At 39.2% G+C, this 26588-nt stretch overlaps 1 protein-coding gene across 3 annotated transcripts in view; it reads right to left on the bottom strand.

Moving 5' to 3' along the window:
- Positions 1-24278, bottom strand: part of RASGRP3 (RAS guanyl releasing protein 3) — a 57091-nt gene extending 32813 nt beyond the window's left edge. The window contains exon 1 of one of the 3 annotated variants that reach the window (XM_071739230.1): positions 24115-24278. The gene's annotated coding sequence lies outside the window, so the exon portion shown is untranslated. Of the gene's footprint in view, positions 1-10969; positions 11086-12327; positions 12477-24114 lie in introns of those variants that run through there. The other 2 variants (XM_071739229.1, XM_071739231.1) reach the window with 2 other exon arrangements.
- Between the last annotated feature and the right edge of the window lie 2310 nt (positions 24279-26588).

The following is a 26588-nucleotide window of genomic DNA, read 5'->3' as shown; positions in this document are numbered from 1 at the left end:
GTCCAGGGCAAGCTTTGCAGGATAGAGTTCAACTGCTGCCCTGTAGGCATAGTGGAGACTCTTTGAATGAAGCCCTTTCTTGTGATCGGTCTCCATACATATTTGTGTAATTACCATAACAAGAATCACAGCTGGCACACATAACGGCTGCACCTTTGCCTACACAGGTCCAACTGAGATATTTGTTTGGGCTCAAGTCAACACAGGCCCCTTGATTGTCTAATGCATGGTTCTGAAGATTTTCCCCTCCAAGCAGTGAAGTGTTTCTTGCTGGTGGTCAGTACCAGTTAATTTATTGCAGTACACACAAGCCAGTTTCTAGAAAACACTGAGCAAGTGACATCTGTGGTCAGGTTTCTCCAGGGTCTGACACATGCTGAAGCTGTGCTAAGCAGGAAGGGGCAGTGATGCTAGGTGGCAGCCCCATGCCACTGCTCCCCTGGCTGCAGAATGGCACATCTGGCTTAACAATAATGTTTGACATATGGAGCGAGGACAGAGAACAAGGGAGAGGTCGTGGCATTGCTCCATGAATGCAAGAAACAAGCCTTGCTGGGAGCAGGAGAGGAATGAAAATAAAATATAAGAGTCCTGGGCTCATCTGATGTAACTCACCAGTACTCATTCACCTTTGCTACGTATCTTCAATAAATAGTTAAGCAATAAACTACAGTAATTGTCTGCACTCTATTACTTTGATTCACTCTTTCTGGAGCAGAGGGGAACATTTGTGTCTCAAAAGGGAGGGTAAGTGGGATGGCTAAGTGTGCAATGCCAGTGGGCAGCTTAAGCCAAACCTTATATTAACAAGAGACGCTGTCCAGGGGATGCTAGTGGCTCCACAGCTCTGCAGACTCCCTGGGATAAAGTTCCACCTACTCCATCTCATTCACCTACCCTCAGCCAAGGTAATCTCTCTGGTGGGTTGGGCCCAGCCAGCAGCCAGGCACCCACACAGCCACTCACTGTCCCCACCCACTGCAGGGCAATGAAGGAGAAAACAGGAGGAACAGGAGCTTCACTCCAGGCACCTCTTCCTCCTTCTTGTTGCTGCAGGTTGTACCCAGTCCCTTTGGTGAGGCAATGAGCTGCTCAGGAGGTCAGGGTCAGTACACTCTGCTGCTCCTGCTCCACTCTTGTCCTCTGCCCCAGCATGGGTCCTCCAGGGGCCACAATCCCTTCAGAGACTCACCTGCTCTGACATGGGCTTATCCACAGCCTGCAGTCCCTTCTGGGGAGTACCTGCTTCACCAGAGCCCCTCCTACTCCTCCTACCTTGTTATTCCCTCTGTTGCTCCTTTCACCTCTCTATTCTCTTGTTTTCTCCGTGTTCCCTCCCCCTTAACATTTTCTGCCTTTCCTTAAATGTATTTTCAGAGATGCTATCAGCCCAGCTGTGTCCTGCAATGGGTTCCTTTCAAAGACTTCTGGAAGTAACCGTGTCAGGCACAAGGCAGCCCCTGACCTCCTCCCATGGAGGCCATGCCTGCAGCCCCACTGCTGCCAAATCCTTGCCACTTACAGCCAGTATAACCACCAAGGGATGAGCATCTGTCACCTCAGCACAAAAGTGTGCAAGTCACAAATTGTCAAAATGTATTTCATTACACTTAACTTTGAGAAAAGAGTCCACTGGGCTAAATATTTACTTTGAAGTCATTATAGGTTACCCAATTAACATACAAGAGTATTATAAATTATTTGGAGTCCCAGACATCTATTTTTCCACAGGAACAGTGGTTAGATGAATAGGACCTCAAGTAAGAAACTAAATGGGTCTACACATCTGCACTACCAAACTCTCAGTTCAGAGCCACATATTGCTTTCTAGAAGTTCATAAATTAGCATATGGGGTACAATACGTGCTGACTTAACATAAAGGAGAAGCTTACAGAAATCATGAGGAATGCTAATGGATAGTCACATGATCAAATACTTTCAGTGGTAAAAAGGTCACTTGATTAAGGCTTGGGCTGCTTAGACAGTACTTGGCTTAGTGTTCTTATCTCTTTCTGTGAAATATAACCAAGATGATTCCTGAGACAATAGAGAAAAAACCCAACAGGTTTCCTCACTTACATGGCCCCTAAAATAATGGATTATTCAATAACTGGATTTGTAAAAACAATAAAAGTTTCTTTCTCAATTGCAATTCTAGTGTTATATGGAACTGCTTATCTACCATACTTCAGCTTTTTCCTATTCACTTCTGTATGTGTTTCCACAATTTACTCTGTTGGCATTCATGGCTGTCATTGTAACCCCAGCAAATAATGGCAGTAAAATCTGAATATGCATCTTTGAATTATTTTATGTGATATGATGATGACATCTTGCTTCCACTTTCCAGAGGCCAAGGTAATACATTGCCCAGAATGCATCAGGTTCAAAGGAAAAGATAAAGGAAGATGTTAGCTCATCTTCAAAAAGAGGAAAACTTTTGTGGAGCCGCACTTCTCAGTAGATTTTTCACCAAAACTGTTTTGCTTTTCCCAGCAAAGTAAAAATAAAATTAAAAATATCAGACACTTGATTAACATATATGACACCAGGGTTCTTTGCCCCATCTGTTCTTTGCCCTTCAGACATGTTTGTGATCACCACCACCAAAACACAGCCTACCAGCAGAGAGGCCAGTTAACAGCAGTAAGAGTTCACATACTCCTTTTATCCATTCTTTTTTAAAGAAACTGAATCAATACACTGTCGATACCTCTTACAAGTGATACCATTGCCTATAAGCTTTAAGAGAAGCTCATGACAAGTGCCTTCATTATTTGCAAACTGCATAAAGTCACAGGCTTCCATGAATAAGTGTGGTTTATTAATCTGGCCACATAGGTCAACTCTGCGTAAAAAACCACCTTATCAGCATATATGCTTTGACTGATTACATTGTTACATGCCTTTAATGAGACTAAAGAGTCCAAGAGAAACAATTTAAAAAGTTATTTTAAAACACACATGGAGAAATAATCAACCTTTCAATTCTGAAAGACAAAGACTCCATATATTTATTATCATGTATCTGATACAAAACATTTTAATATTTTACCATAATTCACCTTTGTCTGTTATATTCCCTCACAGCCAAGCTAGAAAAACCACATTGATTTATTATTTAGATTAGTTACATACTAGGTCCTATTTATCTAGGCCTTCTGATACATTCAGCTTGGAAATTCACACTTTCTCCCACAAAGCTTATTTTGTTTTATTATTAACTAGACCAAAATTCTTCTACAGTTTAATAGTCCCTAGGCAGTGTAATTTTCAAAGCTGTTAAATCTTCCAAGACTTGACAATTTTAAGAGTCAACACTACTTTCAGTTGCACACCACCTTTCAATCAATTTTAAGGGAAAGAGGAAAAATAAAAGCCTCCAACTTGCTTTGAAATTAATTTTTTGGCATCAAAGTTCTTGTTTGATAAACTCATGGCTTCCAAATTGACCTTCCCTTGGAAGAAGCTTTTTCACTCCATATTCTATGATTTCCAGTTATTTTCCACTGGAGGCTAAATGCTCCTGGCACAATACTTTCTATGCCCTTGCTGGGAGGCACAGCCAGGTCTGTGCTACTACACATTGCAATGATGCCACAGGAATCACGGACATGTATGGAGCTTCTTAGGCACAACAAACTTTACAGGCTTGTGCTGGTCACTGGAACAGTAGAGATGAGACAGGAGTGCCCCAGTGCCCCCTAAATGTATCCCCTCTTCTGTCTCTGTCTCTCTCTCTCTCCTTTGTATCAAGAGAAGCAAAATGATTACCTGCAGCCACAGACAGCAGTGAAGGGAGACTTCAGCGCCTCATTGTTGCCAGCACTGCCGACTACATGTGATTTCCCACTCTTTCTGGCTCCTGGCATTCCCCAAGCTGAAGAACAGCTACAGTTGCTTTACATCTACTAAAAGCAAGAGTAGCATCTTGTGAAGAGGGGAGGTTAAGTGCATGTTTATTTTTATTTCTTCAGCGCTGTTATCCCATACATTCCCTCACATCTCCCTGTGAATTCAGAATCTCCACCTATCCTGGTGTAAGGATGCTGGAGCCTTCCCCATGTGGCGAGAGCAGCTTTGCTGCTGACCTTTCCTCCTGTGACTACAATCAGAACACAGGTCAGCTTCAGAAATATCTCAGCCACACATTTACAGCCTGGGAATACTTATCAGTGAAGTAAATTGAAGGCAGCAACTGGCAAAACAATAAAGGCAGGAAGAGACTTTCAGTAGCTTAAGTAATGGGAAGCTGGATGTCTAAGATGGAGCAATCCAGAGTTAAAAGGACTGAGGGGCAGGACAGAACTTGGGCTCCTTTTGCTCATTTGGCTGTTCCGGTGCATTTCTAATGGAATCATCCTTCATTTTCCCTTTGATGAATGTAGAAAATGGTTCACATGTAACTGCTATTTCCCCACAGATATGTTAATAGGTCACAGGGAAGGAGAGAGAGTAGACCAGTTGCTAATGGTCAGTAGCTCTTTTCTCTCCCCTTGTGGAATGTTCCATTTGTGTGAGAGTAGTTGCTTTTTGAAGACAGAATGCAAATTAAAATGGTATGCAAGAAAACACTGACTTACACACATGACAGTAGGTGGATTTGCTGTGTGATCCTAAGAAAGCATGTAAATTGCTGTCTGTTACACCCTCACAGTAATCAGGGATGCCTGGCTTATGCAGTGCTGTAGTTTTGCACCTGCAGAAGTCACCCATGACTCACAAGTCACAGGCAGATGTGCAAAAAACACTGGAGATTGAAAACATGGCCTGAAGATGAAGAGGCATCCAGCATCTTTCTTTGCAAAACACTGTCAGCAGATGTTGGACATCAAAATACATAAGCAGTTCCTCACATCTAGTTATTTCTATGAGTTTTCCTTGGGAAGATGAGTGAAACAGAGGCAGCTTTGGATTTCTTAATGATGCAAAGAGTTTTTAAAACACAGACATACAATGTTTCTCAAGCCAGTCCAGAGGTTTTTAAAACAGTAAACCTCCAACAGAGAAGAGCAGGGAAGAGATTATTTGCTCTTTCTAGTGTGTCTGACTTTGTATTTTGTATTTTGTCTGATTTTGTATTTTTTTTTTCAGAGCTAACAAAGCAACTGCCAGCCAGCTGACTAAACCTTGTTTCCTTACTAAGCAGTCTACTCAGAAACACACACAAGTTATCACCTCTGTATGAAGACACAGCAAACCTATGAAATTGTTTATGACACAAGAAGAATTCTACAGAGTACAGGATATGAGAACAGTGTCATCACAGTTGATTCCTATATCCAAGCTTTTGGAACAGTTTTTATTAATAACCACGTACCTTTTTAACAATAAGACTGTTTGCAGCCAAAAAGTTAAATGCCTTCTTCAAAAAGAGTAATGGCAACATAGAAATTTTTCATCAAAACACTTGAAACATAAACACAAGCTCATCTGAAGAAGGCATTATATATAAAAATATACAGAACAGCAAGACAATTAGAAAAAGGGGAAGGAGCAACATAAAAAAAATTACCTCAAACAAGAAAAGAGGAAAAGCATTTTACAGCTCCTGCCTTCATAAGTAATACATTAAATAAGTAACTTTGATCTTTTGTTTGCTAATATTATTTTGGTAGTTAAACATCTATTGTATGAAAGAATATTGAATCCAGGACTGCAGCTACACAAATATCCCACTTCCATAACCACAGAACACTTTGCTACAACAGCACTTCAGAGAAACAAACCTTACTAAAACCCACTGGTTAAGTTTGCAGTGCTCCCGTTTTTAAGACACAACAATGTAATTCTCTGTAGTTCATGTGCTTTTACTGCAAACTGTACTTTCTACCTAAAAGATCTGTAGAAAATCCCCCAATTCATACTTTGTAGAGACTCTGTGCCAAGGATTCACAGTTATTTGAAAGGCAACAAAAGCAGTTGCTGCAGCTGCAACAGCTGAGAACCATGTGCTCCACTAAGTATCTTAAACAAAACAATAAAACCAATTCAGTTTACTTCAATGGTGGGTTCAGGCCATCCCAAATACCTGTTGCCCTCACAACTAACTTGGAAGACACTTCCACGCCTGCTTGCTTTGTATTTATAGTGGAAATTCGCATACATTTAGCAAAGCTAAGGGACTTATCATAATTTCTTGAAAGATACACTTACCTCTAGTAATGATTAAAAAAAAATTTTAAAAGTCCTGCAGCTATGTAGTAAAGCTAATATGAAGTGACAAAAAGTTATCAAGAAAGCAGAGGAAATTAAAGGGCAGGAGGTGTTAGGAAGATCTTGATTTAAAGTAGTGATAGAGGCTTAGGAACTTGTTTCGCTCCCCAACCTCCAAGTATTCAGCATTGAAAGATTGACTGTTATTGCAGTCAGGTTTTCCAAATGGCTCACTCCTTTTCAAGTTTACTTACAAGAATGAATAATATTTCTACAAGCACTGGTATACTAGATATCTGTGCCCAAGCCAGAATTTATACCTATTTCTTAATCAATATAGTTAAACCAGTGCAAGACTTTAAAAAAGAGTGGATTTTGAAACACACATACGGAAATTGCAAAAGAGCCCTAACTTAAGATATATTATTCTGAAAGCTGCCTCTTTTATTTTGTTTCCACAATGTGAGCTGAGAACTGGATTAAACACCCAAATCCTGTCTCACTTCCAGGGCCTGACTCCTGGGGTATAATTCTCAGACTGGTCTCTTCCCACCTCCTCACCAGAGCTTTCAGCCTCTTCCTGCATTTTCAATACTAAACTCCCCAGATGTTCAATAATAGGCTTCAAGAAGCCTGTCAGCAACAGCAACACCAAGCAGCTCCCTGTTTAGTCAGTCCTAGATCCCTTTTGTACTCCAGAAACTCCTCTTCCTTACCTGTGCTCAGCATCCTCTGGTCACACCTTGCACATCACTCCCAAAGAAGGTTCTGTTATGATGCCCAAGCTCTTTATTCAAGACTCCTGAACACTGCTTAAAGATGTGAAAGATACAGGATCAATTCTTCCCCTTAGTGAAAGGATTGTAAATTTCCTACTGTCTTGGCTGAGACTACAGAGTAGATTTACCAGCCTCAGAACATAAATGAAATTCTATATTAAACAAAATAATGGAGTTTCTTTGGGATGCAGAGAGAAAGCAGACAAGAGCATGACTGTATAATTTATGTGGGGAACACTCACTCGAGGAGGGGGAAAAAAGGGAATTCTAGTTCCTGCCCCAATGTCTAGTTAAGTTAAAAATGTACAGACAGTCATTAGGGCAGGGCCTGGAAACCAAGAGTTTTAGGAAGGGTGGCAGCTGTTTCAGGAAGTATGTGTTCATGAATTTGGTAAAGCAGAGCATGAGTAAGCAAGCTAAAGCAGGCAAGACATCTTTAGCAGGGGAGATTATTATTAGTCTTTTAAGGAAGCTATTTCATGAACAGTATGATAAGACTGGAATGTCATGGCTATTCTGAATCAGATGACAAAAATCACTAAATATTCAAACTGTAAGTTGACTTGAGCCCTAGTTCAGCAAAAGTTTTCTGATGTAATTTGCCCCACTGGTAGTCAATGAAATATTTGCATAAACAGTTTTTTAACTGCCCGCTAGCAACACCAGAAATTTCCAAACAAGCTCTGACTTCAAACACTGGGTCACTGCAAAACAAACAGAACTCACCAGTGTATGTGAACCAGCACCAAGATTATGGATTGGGTGGACTTAAGTGAATTATGTGTTATAAACGGTATCTTACCTGTAATAATGTTATTTCAGACAAAGGAAATTCAAGTCAATGAGACCAGAGTTTTAGGTGGAAAAATATTATGACTTCTTAAGGAATATGAAAAAGAATATAACATAATGAGGAAGAATATATGTGACCTTGGGTCATGTGTCAAAGGCAACCTCATCAATATGTTTAGCAAGCATGTGAATATACCCAATCTCAGTCATATTCAATCTATTTGGCCATATCATGCATAAATTAAATGCTAGCCTCTAAGACTGATTTCTGCATTGAAAACCATCAACCTGCTAAGCATGGGAAGCAAAATATACATTGAGAGAAATGGAAAATCCTTGTTTGTCTTGGAGATCCTGTTCTTGCACAAACTTTCCGTGCTCCAGACTCCCTTGCACAAGCCTGCCACCACCCTGAGGGGAACATCTGTCTGCAGTAGGGGATGAAAAAAGAGGCAGTTTTAACAGTAGGGGAAGGAGTTTTCTATGGAACTGGGTTGATGTACACAATGTATAATACAAATATGAATTAACTACTGGTGTATTAAGTTTAGTATGACTTTTGTGGTAGTCCAAAGCAGACATGATGCTGAGTCACTAATATTAAATTTGTGTTAATTTAAGATGATACGGTTATTTTATATCTGCAGGAACTAAGTATATAAAGCATCTGAAATAAAATAGCTCAGATTTCTCTAATTTGGCACACATTATTATGCCTGGCAGGTTCTTGAGATGTTGAAGCCTTCTCCCCTTTGCCTGAGAAAGTCCAGATCATTAGTAAAGAGAATATGCATAAATCACAGATGGGAGAGTACAGTGTAAGAGAGTCAAACCATTTTACCTATCTGCAACAAGGGAAGCAGTTATTCAGAGAACAGAGTTCTCTGAATTATTCAGAGAACTGAGACAGCAGGTGGTTACCAAAACAACCAGAGTAATTCTCAGGGTTAATTTTATTTTCTGCTGGGTTGTAAACATCAGTTGTGTGGGTATTTCCACACACCCACACTGTGATCCTGACCCCATACATGCTTAGATGTAAGCTGAACATTCTGATGGGACCACTCATGAGTTCAGCTCAGCAAATTCCAACTCATTTCCAGGATTAGTCTTTGTATCTGAACAGGGCTCACCAAGTCTGTTTTGTTCATATTGCCAGTGCTTGTAGCTGATACTCTTTCACCTTTGTTACAGGAGAAAAGTTCCCCTTGTTCCAATGCTTCTAATCTGGTGCTCAGGTGATTTTTAGATGTGTTATGCCAATAATCAAACCTACTAATGAAAAAGTACTACTGCACTATTCAAATCAGTTGTTAAATATGCAAAGAAGAAAAATTAACAGCAAAAAAAAGACCTGAGAATTTGTTTCAGCTTTTTTATTCAGACACTCAGGTATAAGACATTGCCTCTCCTGACTAAAAGAAAAGATCAACATGAAAACACGTCAAACAAATTTAGTAGTGAAATCACCACTATGTTAATGGAAAACATTCTGTGCAAGTTGTTTTGAGTACCTATACAAATGCTCTGTAGCCAGGCACAGACAACTTAGGAAAAAAAGAAAACCACACAAGTAGCCCTTTGGTATTTTTAAGATTAGTTTCCTTTCTTTATTCACCAACATCCTGGGAGTGGCTCCTCCATATAACTACATTTTCAGCTAGAGAGAGGGGCTGGCAAGCCTGCAGTAACTCTTTGGTTAGATGCTTTGCTACAGAGCAGAAATATGCCATTCAGAGGCAAGGGTGCCCTGATCACTTCCTCAGAGTAAAGGAAAAGGATTTAACAGGAACCTACAAGCTTCCCAGTGATATGCATATGCTCTGAACTTCTGCAGAGGGATGGCAATGGCCACACTGTTAGCAAATCTCTTCTACCAGAGACTCTACTTGGAGTCTCCTACTCTAGAAACTTCTAAGATGTGTCTGGATGCATTTCTGTGTGACCTGCCCTAGGTGATCCTGCTTCAGCAAGGGGTCCCAGAAGTCCCTTCCAACCCCTACCATTCTATGATTCTACTATGTAATGAAAAAAAATCCAGGATGAATGATTTCTGTTAGGTATTGGACTTTCTGGAGACACATCACTGGGAAATGAAAGAGCTGAGCACTTCCTCAAACAAAGTATTCCAAAATTCAACTAATGTACTTAATGCCTATACAGAGCTGCCTTGTCTTACATGGAGACAATGGAGTGGTATATTTAAAAGGCTGAGCATATGTTTCTGTTAGGTAAGGATACTAAAAAATACTATTAAAAGAGTGGTGGTACAGAGGCTGTATCTTCTGCTCAAGCACAGAATAAGTGTGTGCCCCAATGGTGTCCCATGACTGGTGCTACAGTAACAAGAGTGCAATACTCTGTTTTCTCAAGGTACCCTGCTTGTTTTTAACAGTAAGCATGCCTACCAAAATAGGTTAAGGACTGAAACAACTGCACCCTTGAGAATCTTGTAATGTTTGTGAAGTTTTCTTTATTTTACGGACAGAGAGTTTAAAAGTCTAGGGATAAACTTGAAATTTCAATCAAAGTAAGATACAGAAATGAAAGCTGGGAGTTGTAACTAAAGCAGGGTCACTTACCATAAACCTAGCATATCTAAATTATGAGATATTACCATTTTAATATAAATGGCTTTAACAGTCAGTAGTATAGAGACACAAAACTGATCTTTCACTAGACTTGAGACAATTCAGTGACTGCTGTTACAGGGTGTTTTCAGACCTATATTACCTGAAGGAGAGCTCAGAAGTATCTACATACTGTGTATTGTGTAGTTATCTACACGATAGTCACTAGCTCCCTTTTATACTACACTTAATTTCCAGAGATATTTGATAATAAAATCAGTTGCACGAGAAGCACATATAGCAGGCTCATAAACCAGCTTATGTAGAATTATATGGCTTTACATCAGATTTAGGGTTTAACTTAGGCTCAAAGCATGATCCTTTTCATCTGACAGAAATCAGACAACATTCATCACAAACACAGAATATACCTCCAAACAAGCACAACATGGCATACTCTCACCCAAATGAACAATTCCTACAGTTCTGGGGAAAAAAAAAAAAAAAAAAAAAAAAAAAAAAAAAGTTACTTTGAGATCAGAATAACATAGTGAGATAGTGAGAGCAGACCAGTTTTTACCCCTGAATGGAGACCCCAGACAGGCTTTTAAGACCCCATTGCGTCCAAGACTTCTGGGGGACTAGAGGCTCTAGAGCACAAAGAGAGGCACCTTAGGGCTCTTGGATCTGCTGCATTCATGGTGTCGTGTGCCATCTATGTGGGAAGGGTGCAGCGTAAGCACAGCCTGGCAGTACTTGAGCTCTTGGTTCAAAGGCAGTCTGCCCTCGGGGATGCAAACAGGCAGGAAGCCAAGCAGACTTTTGGGTTTATGAGCGAGTGAAACTCATCGAAATTTTTATATAAAATTTCGAGTTAACTGGCAAAGCCCTGAGAAAAAGAAAAGACTTGAGGGAGAAACAAATCAAGTTTCTCTTTCTTACATGAGAAATCTCTGAATAAGGATTATCCTCCCCATCTTTAAAGGAGAGACTCCATGAGTCACTAAACCTACCAGTGTTTACCCTGTTCTGAAATTCTGGATTTTTGACTTGATATACACCATCCTCAATAGAACCCTACTGCTCTCTACCTCTGCTGTTCTTTCTCCTCCCCCAAAGTACTTGACATCCCTCAGTCTCTTCACATGTCAAGCTCCATCACTCATTCATTTGTCCCCATTCCTTCTAAGTCTTCCTCCAAAAAAACTAATAAATCTCTGTCAATAATTGAAAAAAAGTTTCTTTATATATATATCTTATACTCCAGTTCTTGTGTTTTAAAGCAAAACTTCAGACTGTAAGAGTTAAAAATTATCTGACAAGGAAATCAATCATTCATGAATAGACAAAACCATAAAAAATGCATGTATCCAAAACCAAACTGAACTGAAAACCTGGAGATACTTAGGAAGATAGCTCTCTGTCTCTAAGGAGGATTTTTTAGTCTTCACAAATTAATTATGATTATACAGAGTGAGTCAATTGTATTTTAATTAGTGCATCTTCACTGTCTTCATGTATTTCACTGTTTCTACCTTTATCTTTCAAAAAAAGTCTCTTCATTCACCCCTAAAAAGTAACCCATCACAAGTGACTTTCTTCAGATTGATCACCTTATTTTGAGGGGCTACCTCTGTCAATTGCTTACATGAGGACTTTTAAGCAAAATACTAAAATTGCTCTAAACTCAAGTTGCGTCATTACCTACAGAGAAAGGAAAATACATTTATCAAAGCCAACCTCTCTTCACATCATCATCTTAGTAAATAAGCACCATTTTCCCTCCCCAGATAGCATGAGGACAAAACACCATACCTGTCTTGTTCCCGGCAAGAGCAAAAACAACACTATTGTTAATCACAGGTCAGAAAAATACAGGCATTCTGAGCATGAATGACTGCTTATCAATGAAGTGACAAAAATATGCCTCACCCTTAAGTGTTTTTACAAAAGGTCTAGGATGAAAATAGGAAAGCGGTGGTGGTTGAGAAAAAAAAAAAACAAATCAAAAACAGGGAAAATCACTTACTGTACTTGATTCTGCAGAGGTATTCAACACAAACATCACCCTTCCTTGTCCAGCTGCCAAGTGCTAAAGCATGAAATGAGCAGCTGTTTCCTTCAGGCTGTGGCTGTGTGTCTTAGCTAGTCACATGCCCCTCCTGATAAATCTCACTGCGGTGCCAGGAGGTCAGAATCTGAAGATCATTATTCCCCTTATTAGAAAAATCCTTTTCATAACAGCAGTCTTTGCTAAAGCATTTGACTGGATTGTGGTGCTATGTATTATGTACTTCATAATATCTTATTTCTTTTTTTCTATTTTTTCTAAAAAAAAAAAAAAAAAACACCAAAAAAACAAAAAACAACTAGCAGGGAACAGTAGATAAACCTAATCGACAGTAGGGGCAGCACAAATGGAAAGTTAAACACATTCCTGTTGATTGCTTCAGGTATGTTTCTGGCTTCACATAACGCTGGTTTTAAATTAGGAATTTAAATCATCACAAACAGGACAATTTAAACTACTGTGGCATTCATAGCATCTCTAAGACCAGGTCACTCAACAGATCATACAAAATATGTGAACAATCTCACTTTTGGGGATTAGCCATACTTAAGGGGTAATATCACTAACTTTCATGTTTGGATTGTAGAGTGATGTGTGCCTTATTAATGCTGGAGATAAATTTATTTTTGGTATCTTGCATTTTTAAAACATGGATTATGGGTCTGCACTGTGCCAGTTGTTGCTGAGTCAGATTATTATAGCCCTTCTGAGGAGGGGACTACCAGTATAAACAAAGAAAGATGGGAAACAAAGGCATCCTTATCCTCATGTTCCCAGATGTAGGACAAATGAAGAAGAAACACTAACATCAAAAAATGAGCAGATTCTGATGGAATTTTCTAGGGTGATACGTAGTCATACCTAACTGGAATTCAGCTGAGACTCTACACCTAATTCCCTTTATCTTGGTCACATATTTGAAGACATTTAGGCATTTAAGGACAAAGGAACCCTGTCAATGGGATTTTGAAAGAGAGCTGCAAACCATAATTTTCCAAAATGCTAAATTCCCATCCCACCTACCTGATATACTGAGCCGAAACTCTGGCTGTACTTTAAATTGCAAAGACTGACAAGACATGGGCAATTGCCATTCCTCAGTATAGGATGTGGTAGAGGCATTTTCTTGTTTGGTAAGCAAGCCAGATGTTGTAAGATTGCAGTCTCATCAGATTATAAAGGGAATTATAGGGCATTTTTCTGAAATACAACCTACACTCATACTACTGGAACTGAGATTTTAACAAATTCAAGGAAATGCTCACAGCCAGAGAGGTGCCTGTTGTTAAGTTTATTAAATTTTAATAGCATATCTAGCTGGTACACCTGTCAAAAACTGATGAAAGCCTGCAAACCACTGAAGATGTGGGCTGCAGCCAAAAAGGGTAACTCAGGTTGCTTCCTTTGACCTTATCCATCTCTTCATGTTACGTAAACAACACATGGTTATGAAACCACACATCCACCAGTGCTGCCAGCACAGCCCGGAGCAGGGAAGAAGCCCTCGTGCTAATCACCCATTCCTTGGTGGGTCCCCCTTTTTCTGGGTTTCCTTGACAAGTTTCCATGGAAAAACAAAAAACAAACCAGAACCTCTCAAAGTTACATGGACCCAAGCAGACGTGGGTGTAGCCAGCCTGTCAGAGGATCTGGGAACTGAATGTGCACCCATGGCCAGTGAGGAGCCTCCCGCCAGCACCCCAAGCCCCTGACGAGACAGCGGGGTTTGGGGCCTTGTTTGTCCTCCCCACCCACACCCTGGTAACCCGCCTAAACAACAAATAAGTGAGACGAAAGCATCATTTGCAAGTCTCTTCAGTTGATGTTTGGGCAGGCTCGCCCCTGGTGTTCCGTCAGGGCTGCCCCCCTCCCCCGATCGCCCTTTGGACCCTTCCGACCCTCACAGGAGGGCAGCACCACGCCGTCGGTGGCCGCGCTCCCAAGAGACTTCGCTCTTTTCAACCACGCAAAGGGCAGGAGGTGCCATGAGGGAAAAGCGAGGGAGCAGAGCCTCTGGAGGCCACCAAAGGCCTGGGTTCCCTGGTGAGTGACCAGGCTGAGGGACACCTGGCTCTGGCTGGGCCTAGGGTGCTGGCCCGCCATGATGGTGAGAACATGGCGGGGAGGACCCAGAGTAGCTCCCAGAGGCCTGAGCTCCCCACTGCAGCCCCCTCACGTCAGAGGGCTCAGAGTGCTTGAGCAAAGTATGTTCATAGAACAATAACATCATAGAATGGCTCGGCTTGGACCTTAAACATCGTTTTGTTCCAACCGCCTGCCCTGGGCAGGGACGCCTCCCACTAGACCAGGTGTGTCCAAGGCCTTACTCTGGTCTTGAACACTTCCAGGGAGGGGGCCATCCACAACTGCTCTAGGCAACTTGTTTCAGTGTCTCACCAACCTCATACTGAAGAATTTCTTTCTAATTTCTAACCTAAGTGTGCACTCCTCCAGCTTAAAACCATCACCCCTTGTCCTGTCACCATGCCCTTGTAAAAAGTTCCTCCTCAGCTTTACTATAGAGACCCATTAGAGACTGGAAGGCTGCTCATGGTCTCCCCAGACCCTGCTCCAAGCTAAACTACCCAAACTTTCTCAGCTGATCTTCATGGGAGAGTTGCTCCAGAGCTCCATGTCCTTCCTGTGTAGAGGACTCCAGAACTGGACTCCAGGTGGGTTCTCTTATGATCTGCATTGGTAAATGGGTTAAGTTGACAGCTAAACAAATAGCAAAGCGTTGCTGTAGACCTGCAGCACCATTTTGTCCCAGTGCACAGTCAGGCATGACAACATGTCACCAAGGTGCTCCTTTTGGTTGCTCTGGGAGGCTGCATTGAGGAAGCCTTCCCAAGCTTCCTTGGAAACCTTCATCAGGCCTCTAAAGAGCACATCCGAATACATGAGGATTTGTGTCCATGGGGTCTTCTGAGCTGCTGAGGAAGATTTATGAGAGGGGTAGAGGAATTTAAAAATGAGAAATTAGCCCATGAGGAATGAGTTCATTTAAGTTTAGGACACTGGTGCAATCATAATTTCAAAGAATGACTGAGAATTGCCCCTGCAGAACTGAGTGGGAAGATCCTGCAGAACCTGGCCATACATGGCTCCTCACAGTGCTGGGCATAAAATACCAGACCTCACTCAGACAAAAAAGAAAGTATTACCTGTGCTTTAGGGCACTGCCCATTAACCAAATGAGTCATTGTTGATAACACCATTTAATTTCTCCTAAAAGACATTTTCTTTTGAGATCAAGGGTAACAGAACTTTATATGCAGCTTTAAAATTAAACCTAAATTTCTCTACAAACTTTGTTACAAAATTACTCCCTCCTGATACTGAAGGAAACACGATTGAAATGTGTCTCACAATAGCCTAGCAGTTCACAAATGCCAATAATATTGCTTTGCCCATTCCTCTGAATATGCAGTATTGATTGCACGCTCTTACATTTATCAAGATGCTCTGATATAATTGATTAAATACTGGTAGTACCTGAGCCATGTGAAATAGCACACAGAAGAGAGTGATCACTCTGCACTATGTAACTGCCTGTATTTATTTGGTGGTCATGTTACACATAGGAGTATGACTGTATGGCAATATTCCACAAACAAATGAACATACACACCCTGGGGGAAAAAAAAAGAGGAAAAAAAAAAAAAAAAAAAAGAAAAGAAGAGCCTTTTTACTTTCTGAAATTAGTAGACAAATAAATTATTTTTACGGCCCAGTAAAAAATGCCAGAAACTCTGATTTTGGTTTACATGGGAAAAAGGCTTATCAGTTAAACTTCCAAGTTATTGTGAAACAGAACAGAGAAATAATTTGGGTATAATTCCTGAAAATAGAAGTCTCAACATTTTTGTGAAGGGTTTCTTTTTTCTGATCTTCCCTTTATTGGAGAAACACCAACATCCAAAAAAGCTAAGGTCACTAATGCAGACACAGTGAATAATAATGTTGTATTCTTGTATCTATCAGATGGAATCTTCTCTATTTAACAAAAGCCTTGCTATTCATTACACTATAGTATGTTAGCCTCTCTTTCTGTTGGGACAACTCAAGATTGGATTGAAAAGGGTACCTTCTCTATGGACACCAATGCCTCAACTAAAAACAAAGAATCGAACATATTTCTCAGATATCCTGCAAGAAATAATGAACACAAACAGCAAAAATGAGGACATTTAGCACTGAATTGCAATAGTGGTGGATGGACGCGAGGTTAAAATTTTCATGACAAATAATATGGGTATCTTTTATAAAAGTCACAAAAAAATGAAAAATGGAACAGGTTGGCCACTTTCATTCAATTTGAGAACAGGAAGTTATCTGTTTTTATTGATGCTGGGTAAATGTATCCAGAGCCTCCCCTTAATGAAGTAGAGACTTCATTCCATGGATTGTTTTTAGCTATTGCTTTTCTTATCTTTTTAGACAAACTTGGCTGTCTTGATCATGTGTGATTGAGCTAACTGCAGGTGCATTCATTGATAAATTGATCATTAGTAAAAAGCTTATCTCACCATCAGTGCTTTGATACCACGCAAAATTTTAGAATATAGAGTTATTTTCTGCATATGACAGTTATGGATGTCTGTTTTGTGGATTGCCTGAAAATATATTTTTCTGTTAGCCATTTTTTTTTTTTGTAGTTTATGTAACGAGATAAAACTCTCAGTGGACATAAATGTCAGGTTATACTAAATGTAAGTCTGTATTACTACATTTTTTTCCCAAATGGCTGCACTATAATTTGACCTCAGCCTTTTAGAGTATGTGGGATATTATTACATAAGTAAAAACAGTGCCAGGTTTGCTATTCTACCTCACTGCCTCAGATATTATATAGTCTTTGCTATCAGCAGAAGCAACTTAAAGCAGATCATGGAAGCCTTCACCAGACAGGATGTTGTAGAAATACCTGTGTGGTTAAAAAGTCTGCTATAAATAATCCAGCAGCTCTTACAATAAGTTGCCAGCTAAAGGGCATCTGAAGGACAAAGTTTTGCTGAAAATATTGAATGCAAGTCTCTCAGGCTTACATTACATTAAATCAGTTTTAAACAGCTGTAGGCTATGTTATATCCCTAGCAATATAAGTCACTTCCATGTTTTCCAAAATAATGTTCTAGGGGGCACAGGGGTACTGCAAATGCACTGTGTACCTCTCCTGTCATACCTGAGGGTACACTCAGTAGTCATGTTAGGGCTGAGAAGATAAGGCATCATAAAATTAGGTCATGTCTAGGTATGACTCTTGAAACCAGTCCTTTCTTTATATCAGCAATAACATCACAGGTGGAGCCTAAAGTGATGTCTTTGGTTAAGGTTGCTGGAAGAAAATGCTTTTGAGTTATTTTAAGTATATGACAATACAATAACTTCAACCTGAAATTTGATATGCTGTGTACCTGCCCGAAATCAGGAGTTTTGTAAATTAAGCTAAAATGTCTCATAATTCCACTTTCAGAAATAATGGAGGGGAAAAACTGTGTTCTATTAAAACATTTCTTCCACATGTGGCACTGAAAAACTCTGAAGCTTTAAAATACAGGACTGCATTTTGACAGATCAGTTGCATCATGGCAGGCAGTGGGGGATTTTTTTTTTGTTGACCTAGTAAACACTCATCCCAGTTGTAAGCTTCAGAGTAAAGTTTTCACTTGCTCAGTAGAGTGTTTATTACTGTGGCTGCTGAATTCTTTTGGGATTCAGTCACTCTGTTAGGGGTGTCCTTGCTTCTTGTTCTGAAGACTCCCATATCACCACTTTTAGGTGGCTCTTAGTTTTTCCGTAAGCATTTGGTCTGCACAGTGCAGAATGGAGAGGACTATGGAGAGGAGGTTACTGGAGTTTTTATTTCCAGTTCATTTTACTTGGTTCTGTTTCACAGAGATCATATTCTTGGTTTTGTATGTGTCTTGTTGCAGATGTTTGTAGGTGGAGCACTAGCTGGCAGTGAAGAGTCTGTGGTAGAAAGGGAGATTTTTAAAGAAGTAATATTAAGAACCTCATCATACTGAGATCCTCAGTACTATTTAATTATTTTAGGTGATAGTGGGTGAGCCAATAAATTTGTCTGTGACCCAGTGTATTGTCTTCAAAGAAGAAGTTCCATCAAAAACATCTCGATGTTCTGTGAAGGTGCTTGGGGTATACCAGGATGAGGAATTCCTCATGTCTTGGAAGCATCAACTGACCAACAGTATGCAGCACGAGGCATTTAATCTACAAGTTTCTCACTGCTTTTGAGCAACTTTTTCTTGTTTGCATGCTGCATGCTAATTTACCCATGATGCTTCTCATTCCTTATTGTGGCTTCCATTTAAAAAAAAAAAAAAGCAGCAGAAGCTCATGAAATAGCTGATTCAAAGCAACTGATAGATCAATATGCATACATTTGCATTGAAATGGAATTGACATGTTATTGACATATGTATGCAGTTATTGAAATGGAATTTTTCTTTTAGAAACAAATTTAGAAATAATTTCTTTTAGAAATACATGAGAAATTCTCTCTTAATCCTTGAAATGCAGAGATGGGCTGATAAATGTAAGCTGTTCTACACTGTGAATGCTAAAAGATAGTGGCATTGGAGTAGATGATCTCTAAGGTCCCTTCCAACACAGGCCATTCTATGATTCTATGGTTGCCTTTGCTACTGGATAGGGTGGAACTGTGCCATGCAGTCCAAGTGGGTGGTAAGGACCTTTTTTGTAGCAATACCAATACAACCATGACTATTTAAAAACAAAACAAAACCAAAAGCTCTTCACTGTCCATTACCAACTAAATTGAATAGTCATATTCCATAGGGTTTGATATTCTACTTTTAGAAACAGAGCTTTAAGATCCTGTTCCTACAGTTCTGGCCCTAGATGCAGTAGCAGCACTAAGCACAAAACCAAATCTGTTATAAAGGATGTTTTTTCCAATACTATCTTGATTGTTCTGAAGAGGAAGATTTCTAAATGCTCAAGGCTGTTTAGACGAGATTTGTTTTCTAGGCTTCTCCAGCTATCCTTGTTGTGAATGATGTGCTTAAGAAAAATCATAGAATTACTTTGGTTGGAAAACACCTTTAAAATCAAGTCCAACTCTTAACCTAGCACCCTGCCAAGTCCCCCACTAAACCATGTTCCTAAGCACCACATCTGCACATCTTCTAAACATCTCCAGGCATGGCCGCCTCACCACTTCCCAGAGCAACCTGTTCCTGTGCCTGACAACCCTTTTAGTGAAGAATTTTTTCTTAATATCCAGCCTAAGCCCCCTCTGGCACAACTTGAGGCCTTTTGCTCTTGTATTGCTTGTTACTTGGGAGAAGAGACCAACATCCACCTTGCTACAGCTTTCTTTCAGCTGTACAGAGTGATAAGGTCTCCTCTCAGCATCCTTTTGATCCATCTGTGCCTTCTGTGTACTCTAAAAAGTACCAAGTGCAAAGACACAAGATTGGCTATTGCTTCCATGCTCATTAGTTGTGAGATTTGCTTATTATAGTCACAACACTTAACATTTTTGTTTGCCAGAGTCCCTTGCAGCCAAGGTCTCTGTATTTGTAACTACTGGAAATATTACATTTGTGTGAGGCTCTCTGTTAATGTTACAGTTCCATGTCTCTTAATGGTATGAGGATGCTATCTCAATTTTTCATCTTACTTCTGCTTCTAATTATTGCTTAAGACTGTTACGTCCATACTCTAATAGAATAGATGTGAATGAATAGAAATACAATAGAAAGATGTGCTGTGGCCAGAATTCCATATGGGCTATGTTGCAGTATAAAACCATGATGCTATATGAAGGCAGTATGGAGATTTCTTGTTTTAAGAGAGAAAGAAGAGACTACCTGTGACTGTAAGGAAGGCCAAACAGCTTGGAAGAAATAAGTATTAGTCCACTCCCCTTGCCTTTCTTTTTCTGCAATAATAAAGAATACTTTACTGTTCAGTTGAAATCGAAATTTCAGTTTTCCTTTCTCCCTCCAGTAATGAGCCAGCTGATCTTTGAAGATCTGTCTGTGTCTCCAGCCTCTAAAGATAGTTGTGGTATGGTAATAATCCAAAGTAACAACGAAACACTATGTTGAATAAATAAAGTATATTAGGATATAAAGGATGCTAGGAATGTTGAGATATCTAAACAGAGATGTTGGCACAATAATTTTTGTTCTAACTAAAAAGTATCTACAGCTTTTAATTGTAAGCTAACCTGCGTTATTAGTTGGACAATGCCAATCAACAGTGGACTTGTTTGCCTGACAGAACATGAAATACATCCCCCATACTGAGTTATTATGAATATGGTTGTATCATGTTGCAGGCCAGCTGAAATGCTTTGTGTCACCCCATAACTGCTCTGGCTGTTTATTATATTTGTGCTATCTTGACCAAGTGTCATCACTTCCTAGCAATACTGGCAAAAAAAATGGACAATTCCCATTTTCCTATTCCCAGAGAAATATGATCCTGCATTATTAGAACTGTTACACCAGGGCTAGATTTTGCATTGTGCAGTTGTATGAGTTTGTCTGGGGACTGCTGCCTTAAAACTGTTCTGCAACCGTTACTGAACAGGTGGTTGAGATGATATTAAGTTCAGAAATGAGAACAAATCACTGAAATGAGTTGACACTGAAATGAGCTGAGGACTGAAACATGGTAGTGCTCCTGTAGAACCAAAGGCAAAAAAATACAGCTGTACTTTGGCATGAAGATTGACTTGTAGAGTAGCCTTTTCATTCATCCTTGCTTATGCATCAGTACTTCTCTAGTAAATTAGATGAGTTGGAACATATCAAAAGTAAAGACTTTTTCTGATAGCACACAGACTTCTGGGAGAAACAGTTCATCTTCCATACACACATTGACCTTCACTCCTGTACAGTAAGATGGTACAAAGCCTGTGCAACCTTTAATTCCCATTTGAACAAAGAGATTTGTGTCAACTTGAACAATTCTTACTGTAGTGAGTCACTGCTCATACATGTAGAACATCATGTTCCTACCCTTAAACTCTTATCTTGAACATACTATATCCATATGTTCTGTTGCAAGCTGGCAAGCTTTTGGATTTTGGACAGAAAGAGTGGTAAAATCAGCATTGTGTTTGAAGTCAACCTAGATGATCTAATGTCTCTGCTTGGCTTTACATTTTATCAACCTGTTGAAATAATTTTGTTTGAAATCAATGGGACTATGCATATGCTTAAATTTAAGCACCTGTATAAACAATTGCACAAGTCAAGATGTTATTCAGCACATAGTTATAATCTGGGTTTTTTTAGACATTATCAACGGCATTATTTTTTAGCACTTACATTTCTGTTCTAAGTGCTGAGCAGCTGCTTCTCTTTGAAGAAGTATTTTTATGTTGTCCAGTATTAAACTTTGATTTCTTAATGGGTTTTAGTTGTTACTTTACATGTTTCTTCTCCCCCAGTTCTGCTTTTTGAGTAAGACTACTGTATACTCTACAGGTGTGCTCAAAAAAATCTTGCTTTTACTGCCCCAAATAGACACATTGGTAATTCCAAGTCTCAGGGTGGGGTTTTTTTGTTTTTTTTTTTGTTTTTTTTTGTTTTTTTTGTTTTTTTTGTTTTTTTTTTTTTTTTTTTTTTTTTTGTGATTTTTTTTTTTCCCATTTTTTTGTTTTCTTTTCTTCTTTTTTTTTTTTTTTTTCCCCCAGTAATATTAGTGGGCTTGACTGTGACTTGAAGCACAAGGGCCCCTTGTGAGAGTATCTGCTATAGTGGAATATGGGGTTAGGGAGAAATTAAGATATTTAAACTGAAGTAATTTCATGAGGGTAATAAATCCTACTAAGCCTGAGAGAGCTATACATGAAAGCACAACAAGGTTTGCCTGTCACCCAAACTGCATTATTATTTAAGTCATGTGATTTTTCTTTAAGTCAGTCAGCTTTTCTGGAACCAGCAACTCACACTATAGCCATTCAACTGACATCTCATGGATATGATTGCATTTGCTTAACAGCAGAAGTGGCAAAACTTCTTTGCTTGAATCAGTATTTAACAACAAATTTCCCACCATTCCTTTCCTCCATCTTACAAGATTTACAAAAACTTATCAAGTATATGACAGTGGTTACACGATTTAACCTTACGTTTTGAAATTAAAACATTTTTGTACAATCTTTTTGCAGGTTAATCAGTTACTGTAATTGAAAGCAAGGAAAGTTACCTGAATGAGAGCATGCTATGCTGGCTATTCAGATTGCAGTCTGATAAGCTCTCTTGAAAATATCAGTAGAAGCTTCTATTATAGCTCTCACTACAGGTGTTTTATTTTTCACAAGATCAGGTTTATGATCTTTTGGAAATGAGAATTACTATAAATAAGTGACTACTGGGAAGTCAGACAAAGGAAAGCCTTATTCTTTCTATAAGCATTGACTAACATCTGCTTCATTGCAGTAGCTGCTTGGCACCTTACTGGATCAAATTTGCAGCTGACTGCTGCTGTTTACAATTCTCCTATCATAGCTTTTCACCTACATGGGTGACATCCTGCCTTGCTATCTTCACAATACCAGACTCTAAACATAATAGCATCCTAGGGGATACAGTGGAATAACAACACATCACACTTCCTTTTTACTCACCAGCAGCTTTTTACAATAAGCCACTAATCCTAAGCAATATCTAACAAATTAATCTGAATGGCATATGCACAGAGTTATGCTCACAGAAGTGAGACAAGTAACAAAGGTTATTCTTACAGATCATTCAAAGAAGATGAAAATCACATAATGAAATTCTGGATCTATTATTCTGTAGCTTCTATCCTTCAGCCTTCAAATCACAACATTTTTGTCATTAGAAGAGAGAAAGATGGGTTGGAAATTAAATGCAATCTTAAAGGAACTTTTCATTTTACCCTCTTAAAAGTTTGTCCTTTTAGTGCTAATTCAATGAATTACCGTTGTCTGTAATCCATACGTCTTACTATGGAGCTTTTTACTCATTCAGTAATGATGGTATCACTTTGTGTACAGTATCTAAAATAAGCAGATTAAAAATCTCCAGTCACATTCTGCTATGTTTAAATTAGTTTAAATCAAACCTCAGGGTGGCAACTACACAGTGTTGCTATGCAATACCACAATGAATAACATAGATAAATACACACACACACACACACTTTTTAGCATAGGTACACAGACACATACCTGCCAAAGTAAATTCTAAAACTATAGAATCTTTGGGTACTTTAGTTTTGGCCAAGTTCCTACTTTCATATGTACCTCATGAGTATAAGGCTAAATTCCCACAAAACTTTGCTTTTAAATTGTATATATTTTGATACATTTAAGTATCCTAAATTTGACACTTGTATGAATATGTATTACACCTCCTTACCTCTGCCTCTAAATCTATATATTTAGCCTAATGCAGAGTTGACTCCATTGTATTTCTTTGGGGCATACAGTTACCATTGATATTTCTCTAGTATTTAATAGCAGATCAGAAGATGAACACAACACAGGTGAGGAAAACAGCAAAGCTGTTACCTTGTGGATATATTGCTTAAAGAAATTTTTGAAGAATCCATAACTGAATTGAGGTTTATCCAAAAAGCAGACATTCTGCCAAACTTATATCTAAAAATCAGATTCCTCCCCCAAAGCTCATTCTGCTTTCAGTTACCAGTCTGGCCACATCTGAAAAGAGACAGAGAACGCAGCAAGCAGGAATGCCAGGAGGAGACACTTACCTTAGTTTGATAGGTAGCTAACTTTCTGTACGCTTCTTTTTTTGAAAGAGTTATTACTACAGCACAGAGATGATGAGATTATTTGCTGCCAGGCAGTGTCCTGCACATGACTGGAGAGAGAAGCAGGATTGTGCTCTCCTCACTCCCGGCAGCTTCACTGAGGCTGGGGCTCTTCTGAGCTCAATTAGCTCTAGATTGTTTGGCTAAATGGCAGCCACACTTCCTTCTATTCTTTCCCAACTTAGTTTTCCTGCCTCCAGTGGTGCCTTTTCCTTTCTTTGGACTATAAATAGGTCTGCCACAACACAGTCTATAGCAGTAAGGAAGGCAGGAAATGCATTTAAACAAAGGAAAACATCTTTGGGTTTTTTGCCCTCCCCCACCAATATAAGTAAAAGACTTTGATGAAGATTTGTCTGCAAACAGGATTCCCTTGCATGAAGAAAGTGCTTATTCAAAACCATGCTAGAATGTCATCTTCTGTACTCTACAAAAAAAATGAGGAGATACAGTAGCACTGGGCTTTTTGACCTTAGCCTCTTGAGCAATTATCACTGCTCTCAAGTACTTAATATTAATTAAATCTACAAAATTCTTTGAGACTGGAGAGCTGAAACAAACATTTCCTTTGTTTAGAAAAGCGGACAGTGGGCACTAACACGTTTTAGGATGGCAAAATATGTATTATAGAAGGAGCAGATCTTGGATGCACTAAATGAAAATAAAAAGCTGTGACTAATAATTTAATCTGAGAACTTTCTTACTCATTGAAACTTACTTTTGCAGCTTCAAGCCATAGACTAAGAGATTGGAAACACTTAAGCAAACCAAGTGCATTTACATCCAGGGAAATAGCGACTGTGTTAAAAATCTTGAAATACTTCTAATGAATTAACTTCAGATAAAGAATTCTTTTGATAGGCATTGCACCAGTTTTCTGATCAGCAGCTTTCTATTTTTAATTATTTTTAGCTTAGTGGTTTTAAAAACACATACCAAGCTTCTAAGACCCTGCCAAGCTTAAAAAACAAATAAGCATTTTCACATTATACTCAGTTAAGGTGATAATATAGTATTGTACTTACCTGGCTCTTTATCTCTTCTGCTTTTTCTTGCTTTTTCTGCCACCTGAGGTACATGCCTTTACCTCAATTTATACAAATCAAGTAAATTACTGTAAAAACCTTTCAGCTGGTCTCTACACTGCTAGTTTCATGTTAGAATAGCAGCATGCTACTGAAGATACTTCAGACTGTAATGCATGGTTTGAAACTGGTGATTATTTTAGTGGAAAGGTAGACACTTAAAGGAAGTTACTATGTGGACAAGTAATTTTTCTTCTGTTTCAGATTTGCATGTGAATCCTGCTTAAAGTGGTGAGAGTTAAGGACCTGAGGCATTTGAGGAATTTGAAAACCTATAAACCTATTTCAGTCAGTTATGTAGGCAATGATCATGACTGTTAGCTACTATGGTATTCTATGTACACAAATCTGTGTTTGCTTTAGACTAGAAGATGACAAAGCATATAAACTGCAATAGGTTTATAGGTTTTCAAATTGTATTTGTTGTGAACAGTGAATCAAATACTGATCTCAGCTGAAGCACTGAACAAGTTATAGCTGAGAAAATTCTGGCCTGGAGATGACTGAAGGCAAGCTGCAGTTTTTCTGGCTCTTTCAGACCCTAGACCAAGGTCTAGCAATGTGTAAAGTTGACTGAATTCATCATTATGGAACAGCTGAGGAATGGGCCTAAATAACCCTGTTTTTGCAAAGTTATTCTCCACAATATAATAGCACTGAAATGCAAAGCTTCTTAGCAATATTTCACTTTTGCAAACTTTTATTCAAATGTATTTTAGTTTAAGTCTTAAATCTGCTCAGTGAGTTGCTAGTGGTTACAGACTTGAATTTGCATCACATGTTCTCTGTGTGATGTAATGCAGTTCACACCAAGCACTGCCAGAGCCCTGGAGAGATTTAGTCTTGAATAGCTGCTTGCCTTGTGTCAGCACTGTGCCAGCAGAGCCCTGATGCAGGAGTATCCATGCACTGATTTTGCTGGTTGCCCTTCTGTCAGCCACACACACCCTTTCTCAATATTATTAAAAATATCTCTACAAAAGAAAAATAGAATGCAAGGTCAAACCAGGATTTCTCTCCCATCATTCATACTGCACACTAGAAGAAATTCTCACCCAATGGGAAAATTTTGTCACTTCCACTTTTTCCTGGTGGTCTTGTGAAGAGAGTGTGTTTTGAGGAAGTTCTTCTGAGTTTCCACTTCAGAGTTTGCTTTGGGGATCCATTAGGCAGCTGGCAGAGCCAGACGAAAGCCAGGAGCAGAGTGAGAAACTGCTGAGAGCAGGTGCTGGGGCACACTTAAATTTTTCTGCATCAAAGCAGAAGAGATTTCTGTTTTCTGTGATAGCCCCATTTTTACTCACCTTTCTTATGCATTAACCTCTAGGA

Source organism: Heliangelus exortis, chromosome 3, assembly GCF_036169615.1.
Source record: "Heliangelus exortis chromosome 3, bHelExo1.hap1, whole genome shotgun sequence".
Classification (NCBI taxonomy): Eukaryota; Metazoa; Chordata; class Aves; order Apodiformes; family Trochilidae; genus Heliangelus; species Heliangelus exortis.
This window is presented reverse-complemented; position numbering and strand designations above follow the sequence as displayed.